This window comes from Monodon monoceros, unplaced genomic scaffold (assembly GCF_005190385.1).
Source record: "Monodon monoceros isolate NGI ecotype Baffin Bay Population unplaced genomic scaffold, NGI_Narwhal_1 Super_Scaffold_15, whole genome shotgun sequence".
In the NCBI taxonomy this organism is placed as follows: Eukaryota; Metazoa; Chordata; class Mammalia; order Artiodactyla; family Monodontidae; genus Monodon; species Monodon monoceros.
Window position 1 is genome coordinate 32035599 of NW_021703771.1, and position 15371 is coordinate 32050969.

The 15371-nt window shown below is 32.9% G+C and overlaps 1 protein-coding gene across 7 annotated transcripts in view; it reads right to left on the bottom strand.

Annotated features, from left to right (window-relative positions):
- ASCC3 (activating signal cointegrator 1 complex subunit 3) overlaps positions 1-15371 on the bottom strand; it is a 337033-nt gene that overhangs the window by 281382 nt on the left and 40280 nt on the right. The window lies entirely within an intron of this gene.

A 15371-nucleotide genomic window follows, 5' to 3' on the forward strand; every position in this document is an offset into this window, starting at 1 on the left:
TTATACTGTATATCATATACAGTTTAAAATTAAATAACTAAATTTATATCAGGGATACATTATCAAACGTGGTTAGAAAGTATAATCAAAAAAGTTTGGAGACCAATGCTTTAAAGTATCATTCTGTTATGACAGTTTTGCACAATGTAAGTTTTCTTATTTGGATATATCTTATAACCAATATTTATATTTAATATAATATTTTTTCTGAAAATGTTCTTACATGAATGGTGTTTCTGAAAATGGTCAGTAGAATTATATTATAATTTAAATTATAAAATTATAATTTAAATCACATAATTATAATTATATGTAAATTAAATTATATTAAATAATTAAATTATTTAATATATTAAATATTAAATTATATTTAATTTATAATTATAGAATGTAAGGAAATACAGATTAGGTACAATCCACTGATATCACTGCTACTCATATTTTCAAAACTTCTGTGTAATTGCATTCTACATCAGCAACTCAGTTTTTACTTTATATTACCCCGTCAGTCAACTTAATTTAATAATTTACCAAGCTTATGAACACTAGTAACACACAGCAGTTTAGGTTAGGAGAAAGTCAGTCCGGGCTCAAATCATAAGCCTGCTGCTCATTGGCTTTAGGAGCTTAGACATCTGCTCTGAGCCTCCTTTTCTCATTTGTAAAGTGGGAATAAGAGTACATACATACCCTTCACAGGGTTGTGATGTGAACTAAATAATGTATGTAAATGTATATGACACAGTGCCTTGCATATAATAAGTAATTAACATTAGGTATTTAGTATTACCAAAATAAGCGAATCATAATCAAATAAGGTAGTAAGAAAAGTACACAAAATAATTTGTATCACAGTGAAAATGATAACAAAACCTAATACTTGCACACTAGTTATGTCCCAGGCAAGTAATTAAGTGCTTTACGTCTAAAGCAAATATTTTCACAGTCTTCATCTGAAGAAATATTCAGTGAATCTTTGCTAAATATACATAATACTAATGCATTTATCATTTAAAAGCAATCATGATAGAATAATAATTCAAAGAAAATACTACAAAAGTATGAATAATCAACTATCACTTGTCAGGAAATAAATGAACATACAACAAATATTAACACAAATATCTGACATGCATATTTACTTCAGCATTTTTTCTCAAGAAAGTGTGCTCATGATTGTAAATATGTGCATGCATATATTCTAACTCCAACTTCTGCTAGTAAAATTATTCTTGGTTCAATGGTGAAACTAAATACAATATATCCTAGTATTCTGTAAAAAGCAGCGATAGATTTGAAACCATTGCTTCAACTAAAACTTTAATCACTGGTTAGATCACAGCTTCCTTAACCTTCCTGACAACCACCAGTATGTCTCCTCCATTTCAGTCTGTTAAATACAAGAACCAGATGAATCTCCCTCACAGCTTTCACATACACCCATACATTGTAGAAACTACAATGGGGTAATCTCATCTAAGCTCAGTTTAGAAGGGACCTTGGAGGACATCTAAACAAAGCTCTCAAAAATCAGTAATTACTGCCAAAGGAGTCCGAAAAACAGGACAGCTGAGAACACGGGCTTGGACTCAGAACTAAGTTTATCAATTTTGTCAATTCCTACTTATATGACTATGGGAACTTTCTTAAGCTCTCTGTGCCTCAGCTTTCCTGTCTGTTAAAAGAAATTAGCATGGTATCTGACAACAGGTGCTCTATACATATTTATTGCTGTTATTGAAATTTTTTTTTTTTCTGGCTAATGAACACCCAGCATACTTCCACCAGCAAGTAGAACACTTCATAAGGAAACTCATGCCACTGCTAGAGGATTCTTAAAGTCAAAAAATCCTTCCGTACATTGAGCCCAATCAGACTCACTATAGCTTTCACCTAACACTGGCTGTGCCCTCTGGGGTTACAGAGAATGATCTTAATAATATTTCTACAAGACAGCCCTTCAAAAATTTAAAGATAAGGCCAAGTAAAGTATTAGGCACACTTCACTCGTAAGTTCTTTCCTTCCCAGGTAAACATACATCAATTCCTTACTATTAGTCATATAACTTGGTTTCTTGATGATTCTTTATCCAGGTTCGTTTAGAAATCTACCTTTTACTGAGCCTTTTACTTTTAATGGCATCCAAAACTGAGCATAACATTTCAAATATAATTTGATTGGGGCAGATCACAGAGATTAAAACAACTCTGGACTAGATGTTAAACTTTTCTAAACACAGCTTAAATTGGTAACAATATCACACTATTGGCTCAAATTGAATGTGTAGCCAAGTAAAAGTATTTGGTTTTAGTTTTTTTCCACATAAATTCCTAGTAGGCAGATTCCCATATCCTGTACTTTATATAATAATTTTTAAACCCAAAATTTCAAATAGATCCCTTATAAATTTCATTTTCTTCTTTTTTTGTTTTTTTTTTTGTTTTGTTTTTTTAGTCTTTAGAGAGCTTTTAAAATCTGGATTCTGGCAATCTATTATATCAGTAAACACTATCAGTTTTGAACCAGTCCAGAACACAAGTTCAATAACTGTGCCTTTATACAAATTATTGATTAAAGTACTGAGGACAGGACAAAAGTAAAAAACTACAGGATAAAGAATGGAGACCTGATTCCAAATTGGCAATGAACCAATATTTACAATAAGGTTTTTCAATCAACTATTAACTCCATTTAACTGTATTAATCACTGCTGACATTTCTCGATATATCTTGTCTAATTTAGATTCTTCAATATCTAGTATTGTAGCCACTAGTCACACAAGGCTATTTGTATGCCAAGTAATTACAATTAAACAAAATATGAAATACAATTCCTCAGTTACATTTAACCATGTTTCAAGAGATCAGCAGCCACATGTGGCTAGTGACTACTGTGTTGAAGAGCAAACAAAATATTTCAATCATCACAAAAAGACAGCACTGGTCTAGGAGATATTTTGATTGTACTGTAAAACACTGCTTAGATCTAGATAGAATATGTTTACACAGCAAAATCTATCTGTCTAGTTTATCACACTTACTACCAAATTAGGGTTTTTGTAAAAAGCTCACAGTTTACATTAGAGTTTATTTACTCTTTGTGCTGTATATTGTACAAGTTTTGGCAAATGTATGATGACCACAATGACATGTATCTATCATTACAGTATCATACAGAAGAGATTCACTGCCCTAAAAATCGCCTATGCTCCACCAATTCACCCCTTTCTCCCTTCTCCCCAACCCCTGGTAACCACTTATTTTTTTACTATCTCCAAAATTTTGCCTTTTACAGAATGTCACATAAATGGAATCATATAGTGTGTACCCATTTCAGATTGACTTCTTTCACTTAGCAATAATCATTTAAGGTTCTTCTAAGTTTTTTCATGGCTTGCTGGCTCATTTTCTTTTATCACCGAATACCGCAGTTTATCCATGTCCCTACTGAAGAATATCTTGTTTGCTTTTGACAGTTGTCTTTATTTTTTATTTCATTAAATTCTGTTTTTTACTCAAATTATCTCATCCATAAAAATATGCAAGCAAGTCCTATACAGAGAAATGCGGAAAGAATATCACTAAATTTCACACTTTTCATTTTTTTTCTTTTCCAAATTTTCTACAATGAACACATACTATTTAATCAGAAGAGGTTTTATTATTATTTTTTTAATAATACAAACCAGGGCCTCCTTGGTGGCACAGTGGTTAAGAATCCGCCTGCCAATGCAGGGGACATGGGTTCGAGCCCTGGTCCGGGAAGATCCCACATGCCAAGGAGCAACTAAGCCTGTGCACCACAACTACTGAGCCTGCACTCTAGAGCCTGCAAGCCACAACTACTGAGCCCACAAGCCACAACTACTGAAGCCTGCACGCCTAGAGTCCATGCTCCTCAACAAGAGAAGCCACAGCAATGAGAAGCCTGCGCACCACAACGAAACAGTAACCCCCGCTCGCCACAACTAGAGAAAGCCTGCGCACAGCAACGAAGATCCAACACAACCAAAAATAAATAAATAAATATATTTATTTTTAAAATAAATAAATAAAAAAATACAAACCAGATTCTGATTTACCAATTTTGTGTGTGTGTGTGTGTGTGTGTGTGTGGTATGCGGGCCTCTCACTGTTGTGGCCTCTCCCGTTGCGGAGCACAGGCTCCGGACGTGCAGGCTCAGCGGCCATGGCTCATGGGCCCGCCACTATGCGGCATGTGGGATCTTCCCAGACCGGGGCACGAACCCGTGTTCCCTGCATCGGCAGGCGGACTCTCAACCACTGCGCCACCAGGAAAGCCCTGATTTACCAATTTTTTAAACTTTTTGTCCGCTAAGGACACAAAGCATCACTAACTTAATAAATAAAATAGGTTTTCACAAATTGCCATATTTGGAATGAACACTAATTATATAAACCAAAAAAATCATGTAGACAAATCAGCTGATAACTAATAGTACAAGGACCAATGAATAATTTAAACTTTATTTCCTCTACCAAATCTTATTTTTCAAATGAAAAACCTTTTTTTTTAATCAAGCACAATGTAACCACATAGGAATCACGCTAACATACACCATTTTCTAAAAATTCTGATCACTGAAAAACTATTTCAGTAATTTTAATAATATAATTATTATTAGTTCATAATAGCAATAAAATAGATGTTTTAACAATTTAATCATTTGAGGTAATAAGCAAATCCCTTATCCTAATATCTAACTGGAACTACTTAAGAGATGCAATAAGTGCAGAATGTCCATTATATTCTTTCCAAGTAGAAGAGCCATGGATGGCACTTTGAACTAAGCTGGTTAGGGAAAAGAAGAGCAGCTTACAAACAGAAATGAAAAATTTGCTTGAGCATCTATATGGCCAGATTTACAAAATGGAGCAAGTGGGTAAAGTATTACTCTCCAAGTAAGCTTATTTAATTGTATATCAAAAGAAAATTAACATTTTTCACAGAAAGCAATACCTGTAACTATTCAAATACACATTTACTATTGTTATGAGATTTACTATGTGTCATGGTAGACTGATAATATGCAAGGAATAATGTTTAGCCTCTTTCCTTATTGGCATAGACAATAAAAATCACAGCATTTACTAGGGGATCTTTCTATTTGGGGGATTTTCAAGACACTTAACTCTCTACACAGAAATTGAATCTCCAGGAATATTATACCACACATCACTTTTTCTGGGTATCAGTTGATACATAAAATGCATAAGCAATGAAGTTATGATAACCAGGTACTCATATAAAACAAGAAACAGGGTTAAAAATATCAAAATAAAGCAAAAAATATATAAGGCTTACTAATAATATAAGTAACAATGAGCTCCTGGTTTGGTTTTTTGTTGTTGTTGAAATTATCAAAATACCTGTAAAGTCTATAGTTAAGTTATTCTTATTAAAACTACATAACTGTCATGATTAATTTTCCATTGCCCTGAGCAAACTTAAGATTTCAATTTTAACCCTAAGTAGAAAGAATAGCTGAATAAGTGTTTATTGGTCACTGATTCTGACAGTACAATCAACATTCTATAAACTGAATTTAGTTATTCTACTATTTTCAAGTTTTAGAGTGTTTCTAAATAACAAAACCCTTAAGCAGTTTGTCACAATAAAAAATATGATGATCCTATAAGGATAATCACAGTCATTTCTCTTAAAAAAAACTAAACTAAAATATATTTTACTTTTAAATTTCTTCTTAAAACTATCTTGAAAAAACTCCCTTCCCTTTTATGCTTAACATGTGAAGGAGGCTGACTTCTGAAAACAAGTATTAGCAATTAAGATGAAAAAGAAGGTATGGCACAAAATTCACCTCTTCTGGTAAGATTGCAGAAGGTGAATGCACTTCTGGTAAGACTGCAGAAGGTGAATGCACCTCTTCTGGTAAGATTGAAAAAGAGAAAAACCTAAAAGACACTTCAAACTTAAAAAGAAGAAAAATATCTCCCTGGACCAGAAATTGAGCCAAAAAAAGTAAAACACCGAGTAGGGCTAAAGTAACAAGCTGAGCTCCAGTTCTAGACAGCAAGGCCAGGAGTCTGGCTCCTGTGAGACAACCTAGATGAAAAGTGCTCTGTGGGGATCTCCCGGGCAGTCCAATGGTTAAGACTTCACGATTCCACCACAGGGGGCACAGGTTCAATCCTTGGTAGGGGAACTAAGATCCCACATGCTGCGGCATGGTCAAAATGTAAAAAAAAAAAAAAGAAGTGCTCCTTGTAAACAATGTGCAAAGCAGAACAAGGCTTAGCTGAGGCCAGAGCATGGGCATGGGGCTCCCCGGTTTATAGGAAGGGGCTGAAAAGAACTACTACCAAAATGAGACTTGGGGCCACAACTCTATAGCAATCTAAGATGGGGAGGAGGGGGAATGTGGGAGGAAGAAGCTACAAATTAACATCACCATCAGCATAATTAAAATTCTAAAACATATGAAGAAATCTTAAACTAAAAATGACAGTCAACAAAATCAACAACGGAACTTAAGTTCACTCCAGAAGAAGGTAATATGGAACAATGTGATAAACTTTCAAGTCAGTACTATTACAAAGCTCCAAGAGAGCAGTTGCTTCCATTAAAAGAATTTATGAAACAAAACAAAAGAGGGTATATTGGAACATTCTATCCTTTTTGCTCAATTTTTCTGTAAACTTAAGGCTGCTATTTAAAAAGTTTATTAATTAAAAAAAAGATGATAAATGATTCAAGGAAAAAAGAATTTTAAATCGATATCAATCAAGGTGATTATTCTCCTACTGCTGATAAATATTTGTAAAGTTTAAATGATCGTACACTTGTGGTTTAAACAAAAACTACCTAGTAAAATATAAAAAAGATGCCTAACAAATCTTTGTGGAGAAAATGAGTAAGTAATGAAAAGAGGTAATTAATGATCAATATGAGGTCATTTTCTATCAGCATTAGTTATCGGGTCATAAAATATACACCTCTTTTAACATTCTCATTGGAATCTACTTTATTTTTCTGATATAATAAATGTCCTTGATGTCACTTTATATTTTTAGAGTATTTCAAATGTTATCATCATTATTATTGATTGCATAAGAAAACAAGTAGTTATAAACAGATAAAAATTTTTAAAGAAGAAACCCATTTCCACTGTGAAACAAATACACCTGCTATAACTGGATGTAACTACAAGGACATCAGGCTTGTCCCAACTACTTCATATCTAAAGATTGGGAAACTGCCAGATGTCTTATTATTTAAAACTAATACCTGCGATATGAATAAAAGCTAAAACATACGTGGGGAAAAAAAAACAAAGAGAAGAGCAACAAAATTAAAAGCTGGTTCTCTGAAAACAAACACTCCTCTATCAAAAATTAGAAAGTAGAAAACAGACAGAAATACAGGGGCAACATAACCAAAAGCTAGTGTAAAAGAATTTTTCTTTTTAATAAGAAGACATTATGAATAACTTTAGAGCAAAAAGCTTGAATACTTGGCTAGTGAAATGGCTAATTTCACAGAAAAATATAATTATCAAATTTGATTTAAGAAGAAATAGAAAATTTGAATAAACCAACGACTGGAAAATCTGAATTGCTAATTAACGTCTGCCCTACAAAAAGACACCAGGCAACATAGTTTTAGAAGCATACTTGCTTCAAACTTTCATGAAAGAAATAATTGCTTTCTTATAGAAACCTTTTAAAAAACAGATAAATAAAGCTCCAGAAGTTTATTTTATGAAGTCAGAATAACCTTAGGTATTAGTATTAAAACAGGGTAATTTACAAATTCTCTACTCAGGCTGGGATTCTAAGAATAGTAGAAGGATTGGAAAACCACGTGATGCACCAGTGACTATCCAATAAGCCCCAAGAAAAAGAGGAGGCATTCTGATTCTCATAAATTAAACTAAGGCAAATCCATGTATTTCCTTTCTTAATTATAAAGGGAGGCATTTTAAAACTCAGAGTTGTATCTACACCTCTACTGTATAAACAGCATACATTATACACTGTAGTAAACATGGTATTCAAAGAAAAACTATACTCAATTTAGGGAATGTCTTCCTTTGAGATAACAAGCAATTTTAGATTAGCACATGAAATGATGTGCATATTGAAAACAAAGAATAATGAAGTATGTTAAAAGAAATGCTAACTGAGTAATTCTGAAAAAAGTTTTGAATTAACAGTCCATATGGAACTCAGTATCAGAATAATTACATAAAGCACAGTATGTTATTTACAACATTGTAAATTATTCTTAGTTTGGTTTGTGGCATAAAAAATTATTAAGTATTCATACATTCCAAAATAAAGTCTTAAACAACAAAAGAAAATGACTGTGAAAATTAGGACAGCATTTATTTAGCATTTATTTATCTCTCAAGAAAAATGTGCTATGCAAATTGTTGTTGCACTGCAGAGAATGAGATAAATTATATTTTCAGAATAACTAATGTTCATTATTTACAGGTACTTAATCTAACACAACAACTTAACAAAGCTAAAACCAAGGTCACGATTTAGTTAAAACTACTTGGAATGTAAATACTATTTATTCCTCACATACTATAATTAATTAGATGTATAGTAAGTAAGGTTAAAGCTAGGTACCACTGTATATTTAAAAGCTTACTTTACATTTTCATGCACGTGGCAAACTGATAGCTTCCTTGATTCTTAAAAACAAAATATGCTGATTTTTAGTTGCCTTAGTGAAAAGAAATTTACAGCCATAATATGTATGTATGTGCGTATGTGCACATGTACATATAAAGCTGGACAAATAATGTATTAACTTTTAAATATTTTAAAAATGCTTACAGCAATTTCTAAATCTAAGTCATACTTATCTGTGTTTATCAACTGGATAAACATTATCCAGAACGTTTTTTACTCATCTCAAACACAGAAATTTATTCTTTATTCTACTAATAAAATGTATTTATCTTATTTCTTTCCCATATCAAAACATTACAGATATTTCTCAACTTATAAAATCCATATGCTCTTCCAAATTAGTCATAACATTCATTATATCAAACATAATTTTCATGCCCATTCTCCTTTTAAATATATGTATGAAAATTCCAAGAGGAGGAGACTTAAGAAAGCAAGATAATGGGAGTGAGTTGATTGAACTTTGTTACCTTTCCTTTTTGTCTCCCCAAACCTAAGAGTACTTGACACACAGCTAAGAATGAATGAATAAACGAGTGAATGAACAGTGCCAAACAGAGAAGAATAAGACTAAATGTACGCAATTTGGTAAAAGGTCTTACTCCTCGAACAACCATTCCAACTATGAGCAAAATAGTTTGGAATCTGTTATCACCACAAACTGGAAACAAGCAAGTATTTTTAAGTCCTCATTGTGAGTTTAAGTTAACATATTAATAATACCTTTTCGGGACTTCCCAGGTGGCGCAGTGGTTAAGAATCCGCCTGCCAATGCAGGGGACACGGGTTCGAGCCCTGGTCCGCGAAGGTCCCACATGCCACAGAGCAACTAAGCCCGTGCGCCACAACTGTTGAGCCTGCTCTCTAGAGCCCACGAGCTGCAACTACTGAGCCCGCGTGCCACAACTACTGAAGCCCGTGCACCTAGAGCCCTGCTCTGGACCAAGAGAAGCCACCGCAATGAGAAGCCTGCACACTGCAACGAAGAGTAGTCCCCGCTCGCCGCAACTAGAGAAAGCTGCTGAACTAGATCTTCTACCTATAATTAACAGTGTTCCTGGTTACAAGTATATGAACTTATATTTATCTATTTTATCGTCATATTCAGCCCATTATTCTAACAATTTGAGCCACAAAGAAGGAGGTAAAAGCAACATTCAACCAAGATAAATAAAAACATACAGCCAGTGCTTTCCCAATATAGACCATAAAACTAAAGAGACCTGTTATAGCAGGTCTTGACCTTTCCTAAATTTTACATTCAGCTAAAAGTAGAACGTGAACTTTCCTCATGAAAATTTCATCCCTTAAAAAGTAAAAGTAGGAATGAATAACCTAAAATGGCAGACAATGTGGAAGTAATAAGAACCTTGGGAGAAAATGGCTAGATCACTTTAGAGTATGCAATATGGACATATTCAGATAGGCACCTACAAATTAAATACAAAGATACATGTGATCCAAGTAACATTCTGACTAAAACCAGTGAGACTAAAAAGAAAAAAGTTCAAAAAAGATGGGAGGTTCAATCATGTCTTTGGAATCGCCTTTCTAAGCATAATACCAAAAGAAGATTCCTAAATGAAAAGATGAATAGACTTGCCTATTTGTATACTCAAAACATCAAAAAATTTTTTTAATCTCATTATAAATTCCCTTATAAAGAGTAATTGAACTTCATCAAATGAAAAATTGGCAATTCTCACTAGAAAGCAGTAAGTGGCCTATAAATATATGGGGAAAAAATCTTTAACCTCAGCAGTAATAAATGTAATTAAAACAGTGAGATATAATTATGTCCCTAATAAACAGCATTGGCAAGAACGTAAGTACAAGGATACTCGTATACACTACAGGCAGTAATGTACACTGGTAGATTCTTTCAGGAAAGAATTTTGTCAGTACTTTTGGATGCAAAATTTTCAGTACTAGTAATATATTCAAGGGAAAAATATGTATTAGCAAATATTTAGCATAAGAGTTTTTATTGCAATGTTATTTATAATAGGGAAAGGCTAGATTTAACTTAAATCTTCAATAGCAGAGTATTAATTTAATAAATTAGGATATGATGATAAATGTATACTATGCAGGCATTAAAAGTTATTAACCAAATCACCATGTTACATATCTGAAACTAATCACATTGTAAATCAACTATACTTCAACTAAAAAAAATACAATAGATAATATATTGCATGTTTTATTGTCAAAAAACATGCATAGAAGTGTTAAGTAACAAAAAAGCATTACATATACTATAGGACCCATTTTCTTAAGTATTCATACTTTTTAAAATATATACTCTAAAATATATGCAGTGGCCATCGCTAGATAGTAGTGAGAATCTTACAGATGATTTCGTTCCTACATTTTATGTTCTAAATTTTCTACAATGATACTTTGTTTTAAATTAGAAAAATTAAGTTGTGTAAAGAACAGTTGGCATTAAAAAATGAAATGGCATAAAAGGCTAGAATTTCCACCACAATCCTGAAAAAAATAAGAGAAAAAAATTGGATTTTAATAAAACACTATGGCTACGCAGTAACTATAAACTGAAAAATATTAGAGGGACATGAGAGACAATACGGTAGCAAAATCACAATAAAAACTATCATAATTACATATATGTTTTTAAAACCTATTATAGTAGTGTCTATATGGTTAAAGCTCTAAAAATATCTAGGCACGTAAAAACGAGAGAAATGACAAAGAGAGTTCTTTTACCAAGCTTGAAGCAAGGAAATAAAACCAGGACATATGTTCTTCCCTGAGGAAGATGGGAGAAGCAAGTCCATTCTCACTTTGCATGCATCTTCTCCTACAGAGAATATTTATTAGCTTAAGACAGGAAAGAGCAGAACAAATACCAAAAATATTGAATGCTACCCATGGAGAAATATTGAGTTCTACCTTATGGAGAAAGTAGTAAGGAATCACCTAACTTCTTCAAATAAATAAGTTCAGGTGTTCAGACCTTGATGAATCATATCCCAAGGTTCAAGAACTGCTTACAGAGTTGAGGTCAGAGTCATTAATATCTCTGAGAAATAACAAAGGAAAACAGAAGTTCCAGATGAAGGCAAAATTCCCCAATTTAAAAAAGAAATGATAAAAATGATGGGTTGTGAAAATTATTATAACTTAAATATCAACACATGGAAATGTAACAGAAGAACAGAATTCACAAGTAAAATCATGGCAAAATAGTCTTAATTCTTTTTCCTATGAGATTATTAGGTTAGTTGTTCTTAGATTGGATAAGCAACTGAAAGTTTGATATCTTTGAAATGAGATGATGAAAGCATTCTACCGGTCAATACTGTTAGATCTATGGAGAACTGAACAACTGTACACAGATTGTGTTGATATAATGGATTAATGTTAATGTAGAGGAAAACTGAAGGAGTTTTACACTTAGAAAAAAAGGCTAAGGAAGGGAAAAATTTAACTGCCATCACATGTCTAAAACACAGTCATATAAAAGAGTAGACATCTACAACTTTACTGCCCCTGTACAGACACAAGACTAAATGGCAGACGTAACAGGAGCAGTTATCAGTCAGCAAAACAAGTAAGTTACATGAGGACTACTCAAGCAAGGGATAAGATGCCTTTTGAAAAAAAGAAACTCTTTTAGTTTCTTTTAGAGTAAGTAGAGTAAGTAGCCCTTATTATATGGGCACCACTTGGATAGAATGCTAGACACACAAATAATACATTGGGTGGGGGAACTCTATGATTCTAAATATTCTCTAAGTATAATTTTACCCAATGGTAGCTCTCTATTCAGATTCTGGGCAGGGGAAGGGCTCTTCTGATTATTTGGTGGAAAGACGACAGAAAAAGCAGCACATATTTTGTCCTCACAGTTGAAGAGACATTATTTTAATGTCAACCTGGTTAATGTTGGTGTCCTTAAATTCTAGCAGGGCTAAGACTACCAAAAAGAATGTACAATAACTAATAGATATAAAACCTTTTCATGAAACATTAATGTTAATCATTCAGCATGGTAATATTAGATTTCCTACTCTGGGTACCAAAAACATCACGACAGCCTCCTTACCAAATTGTAGTATATACATTAAATCAGTGATTCTAAAGTCTGGTCTAGAATCTCCAGGATCCTTTCAGGAGGTCCAAAACTATTTTCATAATAACACTAAAATAGTCTTTGCCTCATTCATCTCATCCTCCCACGAGTATAAAGTGAGTGGAGATTTCCAGAGGCTACATAATGTGTAATATAAGAACAGACTGCATGCAGAAGCACATATGGGAATCTAGCTGTCTTATATTAAGCTAGACATTTAATTGATTTGAAAAAATGTCATACAATGCCATTCTTCATACTATTTTTTATTTCAGAGAAGTTACTTTTCATAAAAATGCTACTTATATTAATGTAACAGATTTAGTGTTATTAGTATCAATGTAATATTTAGTTACTTATATTAATAGATTTAGTATTATTTTAGTATTATTTTAATAAATACAATATTTAATAATATATTAAAATTTTTGTTTTAATTTTTAATACAATAAATATCAATAGAACATATTGATAAACAACATAAGGAAAACTCTATGAGATCCTCTGTAATTTTTAAGAGCGTAAAGGAGTTTTGAGAACAAAGTTTGGGAACTACTGTATTAAACCATGCTAATTATTCTATATCAAAATTTCAAAGGATGCTGGAATCACCTATAATGCAAATAAGTACTAAAAAAATAGTCTTCCCTCAGAAGACATTCTAACCAAGTTTAGGATCAGGCACATATCTGGAACAGGGCTAGGTTCAGGCCTGAACTCACATGGGTCAATAACACCATCCGCATAGAGTCAAGAAATAATGCTAATAGCAAATGTAAAATTAGAAATGCTGTAAAGACGGGCTTCCCTGGTGGCGCAGTGGTTCAGAGTCCGCCTGCCAATGCAGGGGACAGGGGTTCGTGCCCCGGTCTGGGAAGATCCCACATGCCGCGGAGTGGCTGGGCCCATGAGCCATGGTGGCTGAGCCTGCACGTCCGGAGCCTGTGCTCCGCAACGGGAGAGGCCACAACAGTGAGAGGCCTGCGTACCGTAAAAAAAAAGAAATGCTATAAAGAATGAACCCCAGCCGTACAACCACGAACTATGATAATATCAATAACTCAAAATTCACTTTTCCAAAGAACTTGTTACAGAACTCTATCAATACTTACATCAATATTAATAACTGCAAATAGCATTTAATATTGAAATAATACTAAGAGATATGTATATGCCATCTCCAATATTCCCGAGTATTTTCCTATTAACATCTTTTCTATTTTAGCAAAGACTTTTAAAATCAGAACTCACTTCAAAAACTCAATTCAAAAGATTTTCTTTAGAATAGTGAGAATTAAAAAAGCAAAACAGAAAAAAAAATAGCAGTAAAAATAATAATTCTCTGAATTAAGACCCAGCCTCCAAGCATCATTTTATTAATTACTTGAAACATCTATATATAACAAGACATAGATAAAAATCTATTTACTGATCAGGTATACACTCTAATAAAACTCTGATATATGGAAACAGATAATTCCCTAAATTAATTCTCCTCTGGGGGTGGGGGAAACCTAGATTTTTTTCTACATTCCTGATACTCCATGTGATTTTCAAATTCTTAATTTCAATAATAACAACAATAACAAAAATAATCACAGCTACCATGTAACGAGTATTTATTAAATGCTACTTATCATCTCACACATGGTATCTCATTTAAGGCTTATACCAATTCTATAATCTACACATTCTTTTTATCCTGAGAGAACCCAGCAAAAAAAGCCTCTAGGGGATTCAACTACCTGAACTCTCACTACCAAAATGTGGGAAAGGAAAGACTTCTGATTTCAGTCTCTGCCCTTTCTACAACAATATGCCACCTCTCTTAATCCTTCATCAAATATGTTACTCATCCAGTATTAAAACTGGGCTGACATTATTTTAAATTTATATCAGATAATGAATATAATGCCAGTAACTGAGAGCAAAACTGAACTTTTCATGTGACGGTAAGAGTAATTCATCATTTTGAATAACATAAGCAAATGGTGGCATAGAAAGGAATTAAAATAATGTTTCCTTTGTGTGATATAAAAAACTTATAAAGACACAATTCTTTATTAAACAAGTAGTATAAAACAGTCCAATTACTTCTAGATCAGTCTGTTTTTCAAAGCTTACTCTTTCAATCACAGAAACTAGTCAAAAATATTTTTCTAAATCAGTAAGTCATTCAGTATATAGATAAAATTTCTAATGTTTTGAAGTTTATTATATTTTCATCAAAGAACTCATAGAAATATATAATGCTGTACAAATGTAAACAGTTATTACTAGATTAACCATATAATTTATCATTCAAACCTATATACTTTTTGAAGAAGAGACACTACTAATTATTACAATGTAACAACAGGTTTAACCAGAACTGTCCCAGTAACCAGGACTTGTGGACACCCAAACTACTGCCCTAGACTCTTCTACTATTCATTACACCCACAGTCCTCCTACAACTACGTAGTGGAAAGATACACATGTCTACTATGTAAAACCATTTGGCTACATATTTGACCACTGTAGCACAATATTAAAGAAATACTTTCTTTGCCAGCCACCCATATTTTAAAAGGCTATTTCATT